At 26.8% G+C, this 18,588-nt stretch overlaps 1 long non-coding RNA gene across 1 annotated transcript in view; it reads right to left on the bottom strand.

Moving 5' to 3' along the window:
* Nucleotides 1-15,051: 15,051 nt before the first annotated feature.
* LOC143258050 (uncharacterized) overlaps nucleotides 15,052-18,588 on the bottom strand; it is a 96,142-nt gene continuing 92,605 nt past the window's right edge. The window contains exon 3 of the long non-coding RNA XR_013032116.1: nucleotides 15,052-15,349. This is a non-coding gene — a long non-coding RNA (uncharacterized LOC143258050). The remainder of the gene's footprint in view (nucleotides 15,350-18,588) is intronic.

Here is an 18,588-nt window from a genome sequence, read left to right as displayed (position 1 = left end):
ACACTATAAACAACCTTTCTTGTTCTGTATATAGAAGGCCCATACATTAAGAACCATTTTTGCCCTTTACCTCAGAAGTCCTACACTATTCTCGTTGTTTATTTCAGAAAGCCCATTCCACAGAAAATTTTCTTATCCTTTGCTTTAAGATTTCCACATGATAATTTAATGTTGTAATGTCTGCTCCTTATTTTTTGCCTCAAGATATCCACAAGATAATTTATTGTATTAATGTCTACATTAGAAGGTTCAAAAGAAATTACAGTAATATTCTTTATATGGGAACACCCATAAAACATGTTATTGTAATACTGACTGTGTTAGAAATACTATAATGGTTATTGTGTATTTACATCATCGCAAAGGCAACGACAGTAGAGTTATTATATTATTTACTATTTAACAAAACTAGAAATAAAATCCACTGCGTTATGTACTCTAGCACAAAGGCCAGAACACAATTTATGAAAGACGTGTAAAACCAAATGTTTATTTGTGAGCACAGGGTGAATGACCAAGCATTTCTATTTCAGAGCTCTTGATGGTCGAGCAAACGCTCGATTGTTATAGCTATAAACTGAGGGGTGATTGACATTAGTTAATAAAAGTGGCCTTGCTATCATAGCTTCCAATTATCTTTTAATTGTCTCCAGTAGCACGAGCTTGTCTTGAACTAGAGCTAGTTTTAACCCATTTATGTTTACAGCCCATGTGGTACTTCACCAACGCCATTATTAGACCCCTAGCATGAAAAAGATGGCAATCAAAAACGTTAACTCGAAACGTGTGACATTCCTAGAAAAAATAAATGTTTACCCTCGCACTCGAAGGTGACGGAGGTTTTCTTCCCAGTGTGTGTGTTTGTCAGCATTATTTCTCAAAAACGGCAGAATGGGTTTGGACGAAAGTTGATATGACAGAATTTACAAATGATTAGTTTTTGGAGGGTTTCCACAATCCAAAAAAAAAAATCCGTTGTGTTAATATGAAAACTGATTTTCACACTTTTTTTTATCTATAACTTAATAAAAAAAAATTAGCATATTTTGGCGAAACTTGGTGGATACGTGTAGAATATTATTCATCATTGTCCAGCCAAAAGTGGTCCGAGTTCGTTTATAACAACGGACATATGGACACATGTTCGTATTTTTTAAAGGCCAAATATGATCGATGTCTCCGAGCTCTACCGAGTGCCCTCTCGTTACTTTCTGTTTTTGTTGTTTACTGTTGATTAAATTCTGAAATATAAGGACTGTAACAGTTAAAAAAAAGTTACACATTAAAACAGTTGAAACGCTTTTACATTCTTTAGCAAGAAAGGCGAATTCAAAAAGACAAAAAAAACAAACAGTTTCCCGGGTTAGGCACATTTGATGTTCTCTAGGCGTTGTTTTATTAACCACATGAATCAAAAAATGCTTCAGCTATATAAATGTGGACACAGGATGTCGTAAATTAGCTTCTACCAGCGGCATTAAGAACGGCCGGTGTGGTGAATATGATAAATGAGACCTTTAAGCTAATGCGCGTAAGGATGAAAGAGGGCTCTAACTGTTTCAATCTGTAGATTGTATGCGAATCAGCGGTTAGTTTATCCTCGTAATTTTATATGCCCGTACGAAACAGTGTTCTCTTTTTTTGTCGTTCACCAGAATATTTCGCAATAAAAAAATTGTTATCACGTGCTTTAAACTGGCCAATCATCAAGCACCGTTGTTTGGTGTTAAAGATACCGCATTAGTGGATATGTGTGTGTCTATATATATGAGGGATTAATTTACTCTGTAGGCCTAACAGGAACAATACTCGCTGATATACATCGATTGTTTTTCTCTCTAAAGACCAAAACTGTCATTTTTTTAGGGAAAACAACAGCAACAAAAATGAGAGGCCCAATTCATTCGTGGATCAATGAAATAAGAATATAATGACTGTTTTCTCTCTCGACAATATTTGAAACTCGCTTTGAATGAGAAAAAAGAACAACTTTATCTGATACAGTTTGTTTGTTTTAAAATTGCGCAAAACTACCTAAGGACAATCTGCGCTAGTTGTCCCTCATTTAGCAGTGTACGATTAGAGGGAAGGCAGCCAGTGATCACCATCCACCGCCAACTCTTGGGCTACTCTTTTACCAACGAATAGTAAGATTGACCATCACATTATAACACCCTACGGCTAGGAGGGCGAGCTTGTTTCGTGCGACCGGGATTCGAACCCGCGATCTTCAGATTAGAGGTCGAACGCCTTAACACGCTTGGCCATGCCGGGCGATCTGATACAGCAAGTTTTTTAAAAAGTTAAGGGAATAAACGTCCAGTATATTATTCACATAACCATAACAATAAGTTACTCGTGCTGAGTAAAGAATCCTTTCTCTCCCAGCGTCATACATGTGAAATTAGACAGAGACCTTTAGCTAATAGAGTCGGTGCTATACCAATACTTCATGCTCTACCCTTACTCATAAGGATTATTTAACCACGATCATGAAGCTTGACGATAGCATGTGTTGTTGTGATCAGTTAGCGGGTTGATTTAAGTGTTAGCGGAAAGCCCACGGTACTAATCTTATGGTTTCTTTTCTGTTATTGGCTATTTCGCTCACAGTGACGTTTCTCAGACAGTTTGCTTTCAATGTGTCATAATATGAACTTTACACTAATCAGTATTTTCACCTTTATAAAATTTGATGAATATTGTTTTTTTATAGATTATGGTTATCTTGTAACTCTACTAATTAACATCAACCTTACCAGTTTTACTCGAAGCGGCTATCACGACTTAGTGAGTGTTAAGTTTTAGTTTTAAGTAGGATAACTATCGATCTGATGTTAAAACAGCGAGGTAATATAACTGATGCAAGTTTGTAAGTTACCTAGCTCACGTATATTTTTGGAAGTAATTATGAGAGATAATTATCACTCATTATTAATTCTATTAAATGCTAGAATGCATAATTAGGAACAGATATGGGTGATGGTTGTAAAAGTGCACTGTTAAAAGCAATTATGAGTAATAATAAAATAAACTAATATTTCCTTAAATATCCTAATTTCCAAAAGATTGATATTTTGGTACCTATTATAACGTATTGTTGAAAATAATTAAGGGAAATAACTGAAACAAATTTCGTAATCTACTACCTATTGCAACGAATTGTTCAAAATAATTTTGGGGAATAACTGAAACAAAGTTGATATTCTGTTACCTATTATAACGTATTATTGAAAGTAATTATGGGGTATAACTGAAACAAAGTTGATATTACATTACCTATTAAAACATATTATCGAAAATAATTATGGGGAATAACTTAAACAAAGTTGATATTCCATTGCCTATTATAATGTATTGTTGAAAATAATTATGGGGAATAACTGACACAAAGTTGATATTCTATTACCTATTATAATGTACTATTGAAAATAATTACGGGGAATAACTGAAACAAATTTAATAATCGACTACCTACTACCATGTCTTATGGAGCAAACTGAAACAAAGTTGATATCCTATTACCTATTATAATGTATTGTTGAAAGTAATTATGGAGAATAACTGAAACAAAGTTGATATCCTATTACCTATTATAATGTATTGTTGAAAATAATAATGAGAATAACTGAAACAAATTTGATAAAATACTACCTATTACAATGTTTTGTTGGAAATAATTATGGGGAAAACTGATATAAAACTCATATTCTATTACCTATTATAATGTATTGTTGAAAATAATTATGGGAAATAATTGAAACAAATTTGATATTCTATTACCTATTATAATGTATTGTTTAAAATTATTATGGGGAATAACTGAAACAAAGTTGATATTACATTACCTATTATAATGTATTGTTGAAAATAATAATGAGAATAACTGAAACAAATTTGATAAAATACTACCTATTACAATGTTTTGTTGGAAATAATTATGGGGAAAACTGATATAAAGCTCATATTCTATTACCTATTATAATGTATTGTTGAAAATAATTATGGGAAATAATTGAAACAAATTTGATATTCTATTACCTATTATAATGTATTGTTCAAAATAATTATAGGAAATAACTCCAACAAAGGTTATGTTCTATTACCTATAATAATGTATTGTTGAAAATAAATATGAGGAATAACTCACACAAAGATGATATTCTATCACTTATAATAATGTATTTTTGAAAATAATTATGGGGAATAACTGAAACAAAGTTGATATTCTGTTACCTATTATAACGTATTATTGAAAGTAATTATGGGGTATAACTGAAACAAAGTTGATATTACATTACCTATTAAAACATATTATCGAAAATAATTATGGGGAATAACTTAAACAAAGTTGATATTCCATTGCCTATTATAATGTATTGTTGAAAATAATTATGGGGAATAACTGACACAAAGTTGATATTCTATTACCTATTATAATGTACTATTGAAAATAATTACGGGGAATAACTGAAACAAATTTAATAATCGACTACCTACTACCATGTCTTATGGAGCAAACTGAAACAAAGTTGATATCCTATTACCTATTATAATGTATTGTTGAAAGTAATTATGGAGAATAACTGAAACAAAGTTGATATCCTATTACCTATTATTATGTATTGTTGAAAATAATAATGAGAATAACTGAAACAAATTTGATAAAATACTACCTATTACAATGTTTTGTTGGAAATAATTATGGGGAAAACTGATATAAAACTCATATTCTATTACCTATTATAATGTATTGTTGAAAATAATTATGGGAAATAATTGAAACAAATTTGATATTCTATTACCTATTATAATGTATTGTTTAAAATTATTATGGGGAATAACTGAAACAAAGTTGATATTACATTACCTATTATAATGTATTGTTGAAAATAATAATGAGAATAACTGAAACAAATTTGATAAAATACTACCTATTACAATGTTTTGTTGGAAATAATTATGGGGAAAACTGATATAAAGCTCATATTCTATTACCTATTATAATGTATTGTTGAAAATAATTATGGGAAATAATTGAAACAAATTTGATATTCTATTACCTATTATAATGTATTGTTCAAAATAATTATAGGAAATAACTCCAACAAAGGTTATGTTCTATTACCTATAATAATGTATTGTTGAAAATAAATATGAGGAATAACTGAAAAAGTTGATATTCTATTACCTATTATAACGTTTTGTTGAAAATAATTATGGGGAAAACTGAAATAAAGTTGATATTCTATTACTTATTATACAATATTGTTGAAAATAATGATGGAAATAACTAAAAAGTTTATATTCTATTATCTGTTATAATGTATTGTTGAAAATAATTATGGGAAATAACCTAAATTAAGTTAACATTACATTACCTATTATAAGGTATTGTTGAAAATAATTAATGGAAATAACTCACACAAAGATGATATTCTCTCACTTATAATAATGTATTTTTGAAAATAATTATGGGGAATAACTGAAACAAAGTGTATTTTCTATTACTTATTATAATGTATTGTTGAAAATAATTGTGTGGAATACCTAGAACAAAGATTATATTCTATTACCTATAATTATAAATTGATGAAAAAATTATGGGAAATTAATTAAAAAATTGATATTCCATTACCAATTATAACATATTTTGAAAAATAATTATTGGGATCAACTGAAACAAATTTGATATTTTATTACCTATTATAATATATTGTTGAAAATAATTATGGGGAATAACTGAAAAAATTGATATTGTTTCGCCGATTATAATTTATTCTTGAAAATAATTATGAAAAATATTTGAAATACAATTGATATTCTATTCTATTACCTTTTACAATCTATTGTTGAAAGTAATTTTGGGAAATAACTGTTACTAAGTTGAGATTCTATTACCTATTATAATGTATTGTTGAAAATAAATGTGAAGAATAACTAGAACAAAGTTGATATTCTATTACCTATTATAATGAATTGTTGGAAATAATTATGGGGAATAACTGAAAAATTGATATTTTTTGCCGATTGTAATTTATTCCTGAAAATAATTATGGAAAATAACTAAAATAAAGTTGATATTCTATTACCTTTTATAATGTATTATTGAAAATAATCATGGGAAATAACTAAAAAAATTGATATTCTATCACCTATCATAATGTATTATTAAAAATAATTATGGGAAATAACATGAACAAATTTCATAATCTACTATCTGATACAATCTATTGTTGAAAATAATTATGGGAAATAACTGAAACAAATTTGATAATCAACTACCGATCACAATGTATTGTTGAAAATAATTATAATAAGTAATTGAAAAAGTTGATATCCTATTACCTATTATAATGTATTTTCGAAAAAAATTATAGAAAAAACTAGGGTGTCAACTGAAACAAAGTTTATATTACATTAACTTTTGTAATGTATTGTTGAAAATAATTATGGGGAATAACAGAAAAAAATTGTTAATTTTTTATTATATTTTAATATATTACAATGTATTGTTGTAAATAATTATGATGAAAACTGAAACATAGCTGTTATTCTTTTATTTCTTATATTGTATTGTTCAAAATAACTATGGGCAATAACTGAAGAAGTTGATATTCTATTATCTGATATAATGTATTGTTGAACATAATTATGGGAAATAACTGAAACAGACTTAATATTACATTACCTAATATAACGTATTGTTTTAAGTAATTATTGAAAATAACTCACACAAAGTTGATATTCTATTACTTAAAATATTGTATTGTTGAAATTTTATGGGGAAAACTGAAATAGTGTTGATATTTTATTACCTATTATAATGTATTTTCGAAAAAAATTATAGAAATAACAGAAAAAAAATTGTTATTCTATTACCTATTATAATGTATTGTTGGAAATTATGACGCGAAATACCGAGAAGAAAGTTGATATATCTTTGATGATTATAATTTATTATTGAAAATAATTATGGGGATTACTGAAACAAAGTTGATATTCTATTACCTAGTATAATGTATTGTTGAAAAAAAGTATGGAGAATAACTGAAACAAATTTGTTAAACTAGTACCAATTAAATTGTATTGTTCAATATAATTGTGGGCAATTTCTGAAAAAGTTGATATTGTGTTTTCCATTATAATGGAACGCTGGAAATAATTATGGGAAATAACTGAAAGTAAGTTGATATTCTATTACCTCTTATAATGTATTGTTGAAAATAATTATGGAGAATAACTGAAACAAATTTTAAAGAATACAACCTATTACAATGTCTTGTTGAAAAAATTATTGGGAAAACTGATATAAAGCTGATATTTTATTAGCTATTATAATGTATTGTTGAAAATAATTAAGAGGAAACAAGTGAAAAATTTATAATCTACTATATATTACAATGTAATGTTGATAATAATTTTGGGGAATAACTAAAACAAAATTGATATTCTATTACCTCTTCTAATGTATTGATGAAAATAATAATGGGGAATAACTGAAACAAAGTTGATATTACATTACCTATTATAACGTATTGTTGAAAATAATTACAGGGAATAACTAAAAAGTTGATATTCCATCGCCTGTTACAATGTATTGTTGAAATAATTATAAGAATTAACTAAAAAGGTTGATATCTTATTACCTATTATAATGTATTTTCGAAAAAAATTATGGAAATAACTGAAAAAATGATATTCTATTACCTAATACAATGTATTGTTGAAATTAATTATGGGAAATACAGAGAAACGAGTTGATATTCCTTTGCCGATTACAATTTATTGCAGAAAATAATTATGCAGAATAACTGAAAAAGTTGACATTCCATTGCCTATTATAAAGTATTGTTGAAAATAATTATGGGAAATAACTGAAACAAATTTGATAATCTTCTACCGATAACAACGTATTGTTGAATATAGTTATGGGGAATAAATGAAACAAATTTGATATATTGTTACACATACTAATGCATTGTTGAAAATAACTATGGGTATTAACTGAAACAAAGATGATATTCTATTACGTATTATACCGTATTGTTAAATATAATTATGGGGAATAACTGAAGAAGTTGATATTCCATTGCTTATTATAATGCATTGTTGAAAATAATAATGGCAAACAACTAAAAATATTTGTTAATCTACTTGATATTACAATGTATTTTTGTAAATAATTATGGGGAAAACTGAAACAAAGCAGATATTCTATTACTTCTTATTTTGTATTGTTCAAAATAGGTATATGCAATAACTGAAAAAGTTGATATTCTCTTTCCCATTATAATGTATTGTTCAAAATAATTATGGGCAAGAACTGAAAAAGTTGATATTCTGTTACTCATTATAATGTATTGTTCAAAATAAGTATGAATAGTAACTAAAACAAAGATTATATTCTATTACTTATTATTATATATTGTTGAAAATAATTATGGGGAATAAATGAAACAAAGTTGATATTACATTACGTATTATAACGTATTTTTGAAAATAATTATAGGCATAAGTGAAAAGGTTGATATTCTCTTTCCCATTATAATGTATTTTTCAAAATAATTATGAACAATAACTGAAAAAGTTGATATTCTGTTACCATTATAATGTATTGTTAAAAAAACTATGGGTGTCAACTGAAACAAAATTTATATTACATTAACTTTTGTAATGTATTGTTGAAAATAATTATGGGGAATAACAGAAAAAATTTGTTAATTTTTTATTATATTTTAATATATTACATTGTATTGTTGTAAATAATTATGATGAAAACTGAAACATAGCTGTTATTCTTTTATTTCTTATATTGTATTGTTCAAAATAACTATGGGCAATAACTGAAGAAGTTGATATTCTCTTTCCCATTATAATGTATTGCTAAAACTAATTATGGGCAATAACTGAAAAATTTGATATTCTGTTTCCCATTATAATGCAATACTGGAAATAATTATGGGAAATAACTGAGAGAAAGTTGATATACTATTCCCTCTTATAATGTACTGTTGAAAGTAATTATGGAGAATATCTGAAACAACTTTGATAAAATACTGTTTATTCCAGTGTCTTGTTGAAAATAATTGTGATAAAAACTAATATATAGCTGATATTCTATTACCCATTATAATGTATTGTTGAAAATAATTTTGGGGAATAACTGAAACAAAGTTGATATTACATTACCTATTATAATATATTGTTGAAAATAATTATGGGGAATAACTGAAACAAAGTTGATATTCCATTGACTATTATAAAGTATTGTTGAAAATAATTATAAAGAATAACTGAAAAAAAGTTGATATTCTATTACCTATTATAATGTATTGTTCAAAATAATTATGGGCAAGAACTGAAAAAGTTGATATTCTGTTACTCATTATAATGTATTGTTCAAAATAAGTATGAATAGTAACTAAAACAAAGATTATATTCTATTACTTATTATTATATATTGTTGAAAATAATTATGGGGAATAAATGAAACAAAGTTGATATTACATTACGTATTATAACGTATTTTTGAAAATAATTATAGGCATAAGTGAAAAGGTTGATATTCTCTTTCCCATTATAATGTATTTTTCAAAATAATTATGAACAATAACTGAAAAAGTTGATATTCTGTTACCATTATAATGTATTGTTAAAAAAACTATGGGTGTCAACTGAAACAAAATTTATATTACATTAACTTTTGTAATGTATTGTTGAAAATAATTATGGGGAATAACAGAAAAAATTTGTTAATTTTTTATTATATTTTAATATATTACATTGTATTGTTGTAAATAATTATGATGAAAACTGAAACATAGCTGTTATTCTTTTATTTCTTATATTGTATTGTTCAAAATAACTATGGGCAATAACTGAAGAAGTTGATATTCTCTTTCCCATTATAATGTATTGCTAAAACTAATTATGGGCAATAACTGAAAAATTTGATATTCTGTTTCCCATTATAATGCAATACTGGAAATAATTATGGGAAATAACTGAGAGAAAGTTGATATACTATTCCCTCTTATAATGTACTGTTGAAAGTAATTATGGAGAATATCTGAAACAACTTTGATAAAATACTGTTTATTCCAGTGTCTTGTTGAAAATAATTGTGATAAAAACTAATATATAGCTGATATTCTATTACCCATTATAATGTATTGTTGAAAATAATTTTGGGGAATAACTGAAACAAAGTTGATATTACATTACCTATTATAATATATTGTTGAAAATAATTATGGGGAATAACTGAAACAAAGTTGATATTCCATTGACTATTATAAAGTATTGTTGAAAATAATTATAAAGAATAACTGAAAAAAAGTTGATATTCTATTACCTATTATAATGTATTGTTCAAAATAATTATGTGCAATAACTGAAAAAGTTGATATTCTGTTACCCATTATAATGCAATACTGGAAATAATTATGGTAAATAACTGAAAGTAAGTTGATATTCTATTCCCTCTTATAATGTACTGTTGAAAGTAATTATGGAGAATATCTGAAACAACTTTGATAAAATACTGTTTATTACAGTGTCTTGTTGAAAATAATTATGATAAAAACTAATATATAGCTGATATTCTATTACCCATTATAATGTATTGTTGAAAATAATTTTGGGGAATAACTGAAACAAAGTTGATATTACATTACCTATTATAATATATTGTTGAAAATAATTATGGGGAATAACTGAAACAAAGTTGATATTCCATTGACTATTATAAAGTATTGTTGAAAATAATTATAAAGAATAACTGAAAAAAAGTTGATATTCTATTACCTATTATAATGTATTGATGAAAATAATTATGGGGAATAACTGAAAAAACTTATATTCTAGTACGTATTATAATGTATAGTAGAAAATAATTATAATAAATAATAAAAAATAATAAGTAGAAAAAATTTGATAATCTAATACATACTACAACGTTTTGTTCAAAATAAGTATTGGGAATAACTGGAATAAAGTTGATATTCCATTGCCTATTATAAAGTATTGTTGAAAATAATTATGGGAAATAACTGAAACAAATTTGATAATCTACTACCGATTACAATGTATTGTTGAAAATAATTATAAGAAATAACTGAAAAAGTTGATATCCTATTACCTATTATAATGTATTTTCGAAAAAAATTATAGAAATAACAGAAAAAAAATTGTTATTCTATTACCTATTATAATGTATTGTTGGAAATTATGATGGGAAATACCGAGAAGAAAGTTGATATATCTTTGATGATTATCATTTATTATCGAAAATAATTATGGGGATTACTGAAACAAAGTTGATATTCTATTACCTAGTATAATGTATTGTTGAAAAAAAGTATGGAGAAGAACTGAAACAAATTTTTTAAACTACTACCAATTAAATTGTATTGTTCAAAATAATTGTGGGCAATAACTGAAAAAGTTGATATTGTGTTTTCCATTATAATGGAATGCTGGAAATAATTATGGGAAATAACAGAAAAAAATTTGATAAGCTAATACCTACGACAAAGTTTTGTTAAAAATAATTATGGGGAATAAGTGGAATAAAGTTGATATTATATTGCCTATTATAATGTGTTGTTGAAAATAATGATATTAAATAAATGAAACAAATTTGATAATCTACTATCTATTATAATGTATTGTTGAAAATAATTATGGGGAATAATTGAAACAAAGTTGATATTACATTACCTTTTATAACGTATTGTTGAAAATAATTATGGGAACAACTGAAAAAATTTGTTAATCTACTAGATATTACAATGTATTGTTATTCTATATTGATATTCTGTTTCCCATTATAATGCAATACTGGAAATAATTATGAAAAATAACTGAAAGAAAGTTGATATTATATTCCCTCATAATGTACTGTTGAAAGTAATTATGGAGAATAACTGAAACAAATTTGATAAAATACTATTTATTACGGTGTTTTGTTGAAAATAATTATGATGAAAACTGATATATAGCTGATATTCTATTAACCATTATAATGTATTGTTGAAAATAATTTTGGGGAATAACTGAAAGAAAGTTGATATTACATCACCTATTATAATATATTGTTGAAAATAATTATTGGGAATAGCTGAAACAAAGTTAATATTCTATTACCTATCATAACGTATTGTTGAAAATAACTATGGGAAATAACTGAAATAAAGTTGATATTGTATTACATTTTTATTGTATTGTTGAAAATAGTTATGGGGAATATCAGAAACAAAGTTAATATTCTGTTACGCATTATAATGTATTGTTGAAAATTACTATGGGGAATAATTGAAATAAAGTTGATATTCTATTACCTATTATACCGTATTGTTGAAAATAATTCTAAGAAACAACTGAAAAAAATGTTATTCTACTAGACATTACAATAGATTGTTGTAAATAATTATGGAAAAAACTGAAACAAAGCTGATATTATGTTATCTCTTATATTGTATTTTTCAAAATTACTTTGGGCAGTAACTGAAAAAGTTGATATTCTCTTTCCCATTATAAAGTATTGTTCAAAATAATTATGTGCAATAACTGAAAAAGTTGATATTTTGTTACCCATTATAATGCAATACTGGAAATAATTATGGTAAATAACTGAAAGTAAGTTGATATTCTATTCCCTCTTATAATGTACTGTTTAAAGTAATTATGGAGAATAACTGAAAGAAAGTTGATATTCTATTACCCATTATAATGTATTGTTCAAAATAATTATGGGAAATAACTGAAACAATTTTGATATTTTATTACCTATTATAATGTATTGTTGAAAACAATTGTAGGGAATGACTGAAAAAATTGATATTTTATTGCCTATTGTAATGTATTTTCGAAATTAATTGCAAGAAATCACTGAAACAAAGTTGATATTCTATTGCTTATTATACCGTATTTTTGAAAATAATTATGGGAAATAACTAAAAAGTTGATATTCTCTTACCGGTTATAATGTGTTATTGAATACAATTAAGGGGAATAACTGAAAAAGCTAATATTCCATTGCTTAATATCATGCATTGTTGAAAATAATTATGGGAACAACTGAAAAAATTTGTTAATCTACTACATATTACAATGTATTATTGTAAATAATTGTGGGGAAAACTGAAACAAAGCTGATATTCTGTTACCTCTTGTATTGTATTGTTCAAAATATATATGGATAATAAGTGAAAAAGTTGATATTCTCTTTCCCATTATTTTGTATTGTTCAAAATAACTATGAGCAATAACTGAAAAAGTTGATATTCTCTTTTCCATTATAATTTATTGCTGGAAATAATTATGGGAAATAACTGAAACAAATTTGTTAATCTAGTACCTGATACAATGTATTGTTCAAAATAATTATGGAGAATAACTGGAACAAAGATGATATTCCATTATCTATGAAAATGTATTATTGAAAATAATTATGAGGAATAATTAAAACAAATTTTATAATCTACTACCTATTACAATGTCTGTTAAAAGAATTATGCGGAATGACTGGAATAAAGGTGATATTCCGTTTCCTATTATAAAGTATTATAGAATATAATTATGGGAAATAACTGAAAACGTTGATATTCTATTTCCCATTATAACGTGTTGCTGAAAATAATTATGGGAAATAACTGAAATACATTTCTTAATCTAGTACCTATTACAATGTATTGTTGAAAATATTGTGGGGAATAAATGTAACAAAGTTGATATTCCATGAACTATTATAATGTATTGTTGAAAATAATTATGGGGAATGACTGAAACAAAGTTGATATTTTATTATCTATTATAATGTATTGTCGAAACAAATTATGGGAAATAACTAAAACAATGTTTATATTCCATGCCTATTATAATGAATTGTTGAAAATAATTATGGGGAAATCTGAAAAAAATGATATTTTTGCCGATTATTATTTATTGCTGAAAATAATTATGGGGAATAACTGAAACAAAGTTGATATTTTTTACCTATTATAACGTATTGTTTTAAGTAATTATTGAAAATAACTCACACAAAGTTGATATTCTATTACTTAAAATAATGTATTGTTGAAATTTTATGGGGAAAACTGAAATAGTGTTGATATTTTATTACCTATTATAATGTATTGTTGAAAATAATTATGGGAAATATCTAAAACAAATTTGATAATCTACTACCTATTACAAGGTATTGTTGAAAATAATTATGGGGAGAACTGAAATAAAATTGATATTTCTTTGCCGATTATAATTTATTGTTGAGAATACTTATGGTGAATAACTGAAATAATGTTGATATTCTATTACCTCATATAATGTATTTTTGAAATTAATTATGTTGAATAACTGTAAAAAAGTTGAAATTCTCTTTCCTGTTATAGTGTATTTTTGAAAATAATTGTGGGGAATAATTAAAACAAAATTGATATTCTATTACCTTTTATAATGTATTGTTAAAAATAATTATCGGGAATAACTAGAACAAAGTTCATATTCTATTACGTATTATAATAAATATTTGAAAATAATTATGGAGGATAACTGAAAAATATGATATTTTATTACCTATTATAATGTATTTTCTAAATTAAGTGTAGGAAATAACTGAACTAAAGTTGGTATTCTATTATCTCTTATAATGTATTGTTGAAAATAATTATGGGAAATAACTGACACAAAGTTGATATTCTATTACCTATTATAATGTATTATTTTAAATAATTATCAGGAATAACAGAAAATGTTGATATTCTCTTACCTAATATAACGTATTGTTGAAAATAATTGTGGGGAATAACTGAAGAAGTTGATATTCTATCACCTATTATAATGTATTGTTGAAAATAATTGTGGAATATAACAGAAAAAATTGATATTTTTTTCCGATTTTTATTTATTGTTGAAAATAAATATGGGAAATAACTGAAACAAATTTGATAATTTACTACCTCTTACAATGTATTGTTGAAAATAATTATGGGCAATAACTGAAAAATTTGATATTCTACTACCTATTACAATGTATTGTTGAAAATAATTATGGGGAAAACTGAAACAAAGCTGATAATCTATTAGAAAAGTTGATTAATTGGATGAAATATATACGCTTATAGACAGATGTCTTTCACATGATAAATCTTTCACATTATTATAACAATGAACATCTATTGCGTTTTGAGAGTTTGGACATAGCGTAAGACAATATTGACCTATTTATAGGTCATCATTTGACTGAATTCTTGATCACGTCTTCAGTCTTCTGCACCTTGGATTTTGATGTCTCCTTTGACTTACTTCTTCTCTCAAATCTTTAGTGAAGTAGTGGAATAGCAGCCTGGATGAAAACGGATTATTTTTAATACTGATGTGAAATTTTCTACAAAGTTTACACATATGAATCATGTGTTTTAAGTAACCATCAAGGGCGATGTCTTGAGCCACAGTTTACTATTCGCCATTAACTACTTTACATTAATTTTATGTTTTTGGTTCTTTTTGGTAAGTTTCTTCAACTGTACAAAGTAGATGGTTTTGGTGAGAACACTAAGATGTTAATTGTTATGTTATTCTATCTCGAGGCTTAGCATTGCCCGGTGGTTAGGGCACTCGACTCGTAATCCGAGGGTTGCGGGTTCGAAACCCCATCACTCCAAACTTCTTCGCCCTTTCAACGGTGGGGACGTTACAATGTGACGGTCAATCCCACTATTCGTTGGTAAAAGAATAGCCCAAGAGTTGGCGGTGGGTCTTGATGACTGGTTACTTGCTCTTTTATACTGCTAAATTAGGAACGGCTAGCGCAGATAGCCCTCATGTACTTTTGCTTGAAATTCAAAAATAAACAATTCTGTCTCGATACGACTTTGTATATTAGAAGCCACGTAAAGTTTTGTTACCAGTTATAACATATATCAGAAAAGTTATAAGAAAAGACAGATTAGAACACAGATATAGCAATGGTTCCCATTTTTTTTTCACTTTGTGGGCTATTGACACCCCGGTATTATTTAAAAGAAATTTCAAGTTGTATTCAATAAGATGTACCTAACTTTTACTGTAATTTGTCTTTTAAAAAATAAATCTTAAACATAAATAACATTATATAGTCATATCGATCCAGACACGCTTGGGCGAAAAACAAAAGCCAAAATCCAATTTTATCTCAAAAATGGGTTACATCCCAGAATGGTAGTAAAATAAAGGAACTTATTACTCTGCATCATTTTAACTCCTACTCTTTGCGGGTTTGAATCCCCGTCACACCAAACATGCTCGATCTTTAAAGCGTGGGAGCGTTATAATTAGACGGTCAATCTCACTATTCGTTGATAAAAGAGTAGCATAAGAATTGGTGGTGGGTGGCGATGACTAGATGTTTTCCCTCTAGTCTTTCATTGCTAAGTTATGAACGGCCAGCGCAGAAGCCCTCGTGTATCTTTGCGCGAAATTCAGAAGATACAAACAATAACTCCTAATTTATTATATTTTATTTTATCATAATAATCGTTGTTTAACCAGATCTTTAAAGAGGAACAACTGATGTAGGAAAGTAACATGCAGATCATTATATTACATTCATTACCGGCCGGATTATATGAAAAAGTATATTTGTGACCCTTAAATGTTTGAGAAATAGCCTGAAAAAGCAGTTACAGTAGATGACATTTTCTTATCTTCGTGAAATGAATTCTGGAAACGACAGTGACAGGATAAAGGGGAGGAGGGTATTTTCTGTTGTTACTATTCGATCCTTTCACATTCAACAATGATATGACAAGCTTATAATAATAAACTTTTACTTATAACTAAATGCAAGTAACCAACTGTCTCAGATATGTAGACATGGGTTCAGTTCCTTTCGTCACCCCTAGGAATGGTATATATTAAAATGATCTGCTGATTGTAGTCGCTAAGCGTTAGCGTTGCAAGCACTTAGTCAAGCATTTATCACTGCATTTGGCGAGTTTAAGTTTTAGAGTTACTTTTCTCAGTGGCTAATAATGACGAAATGTGGATTATTTTGAAAGTCATTTTAAAGCAAATTTTACATTTTTGACAATCAAACGTTTCCAAAGAGTACACATTGAGCTTTCTATTTGTATCACTAAGAAAAGGAAAACTGCTAGAAAATTTAAATTATTACTATACATCAATGGGAAACACTAAACTTTTGGTTATTTTCTGGAAAACTTAACCGGTATACAGAATCAAAAGTAGGCAAAACTGGTGAAGGAAATGTTGAAGACATACTGCTTAATGTTCACGATAAATCAAAAATATTTGACATTTTTACTTCTGAAGAATAATAATAAGCTTGCATAATTTTTGCATAAATAGCAAACTGCTTAAAAAGAAAAGACTATACTGCAGGGTTTTTTCTCTCTCTTCTACTCTACTGTGGCTAAAAAAAAATAGTATTTTATTTGATTTATGGCGGTAAATAAAAATCTCACTTAAAATATTAATCTCTTGGTGTGAGGGAAGTTTTAACCAGAATATTTCTACGTGTTCTGCGGCCATCTGAGATCATCTTCAGAACCATATTTAGTGTGCAGATACAGTTTGGGAACCACTAAAATATAACTACTAGAATCTGATGATTAACAAGGATAATAAATAGATAATTCATAAATTCTTATAATACTCATTTGTAGTTAGTGTTTTTTAATAATCGTTGAGGTAAAGCTACGTAACTCATGTATGGTTTTAAATAGTGTTCTGCAGTGAAGTAGACTACAGGAATAAACTGCCTCTTGATGACTTATCATTTTATTGTACATTATATTAAATAATTATATTTCAGAAGTCTACCTCAATCACCAAAACCAATGCAGTGTAATGTTCAGTTGATACAAAGTTTAAGAGAAAACCAGAACTGTATGACGTTATGATTATTTGAAGTAGATTTGACTTCATATATTACATGAAAACTAGCACTATACAATCTTGAAATAATTTGGGGGTAGTTTGAAGTTATTAAATGTTATAAGAAACTAACATAATACATTTTTCCTGCAAGTATCGAAGTAGTTTTGGCGTTGTTATATTGTTACGTAGTGGAATGATATTGTTGTAATTATTTAATGTAGTTTTGACTGTTTTATATTATTATACACAAGAACCATTGTTTACTTTGTTGTAATTATTTGTGGCTGTTGTAAAGTTTATATAGGATCGCAGAACAATAACACTATATAATCTTGTAACGATTTGTGTTTGAAGTTGTTAAAGACTGTTAAAAAACTAACATTATATTATCTTCTGCTAATAATCTAAGGGAGTTTTGACATTGTATTATTATTATAATACACCATCTTGTGGTAATTATTTGAAATATTTTTGACGTCATTATATGGCGGAAGAAAATTTGTTGCAGTTATTTGAAGTAGTTATTGTACGCTAATTGTTGATATAAAATGCGATCATGTTCCTTCCTGAAATACTTTCAGTGCTAATACCAGAGGCCAATATCGTGACTTCAGACAACAATGAAATTCGAACAGGCTCTATCTTCGCATTATTGTTAGTGATTATCGGTCAGTTGTGAGATAATTTTCTTTTTGTTGGCAACGA

Source organism: Tachypleus tridentatus, chromosome 7 (genome assembly GCF_004210375.1).
Source record: "Tachypleus tridentatus isolate NWPU-2018 chromosome 7, ASM421037v1, whole genome shotgun sequence".
Taxonomy (NCBI): Eukaryota; Metazoa; Arthropoda; class Merostomata; order Xiphosura; family Limulidae; genus Tachypleus; species Tachypleus tridentatus.
The sequence above is the reverse complement of the archived record's forward strand: the minus strand, read 5'-3'. Positions and strand labels throughout refer to the sequence as shown.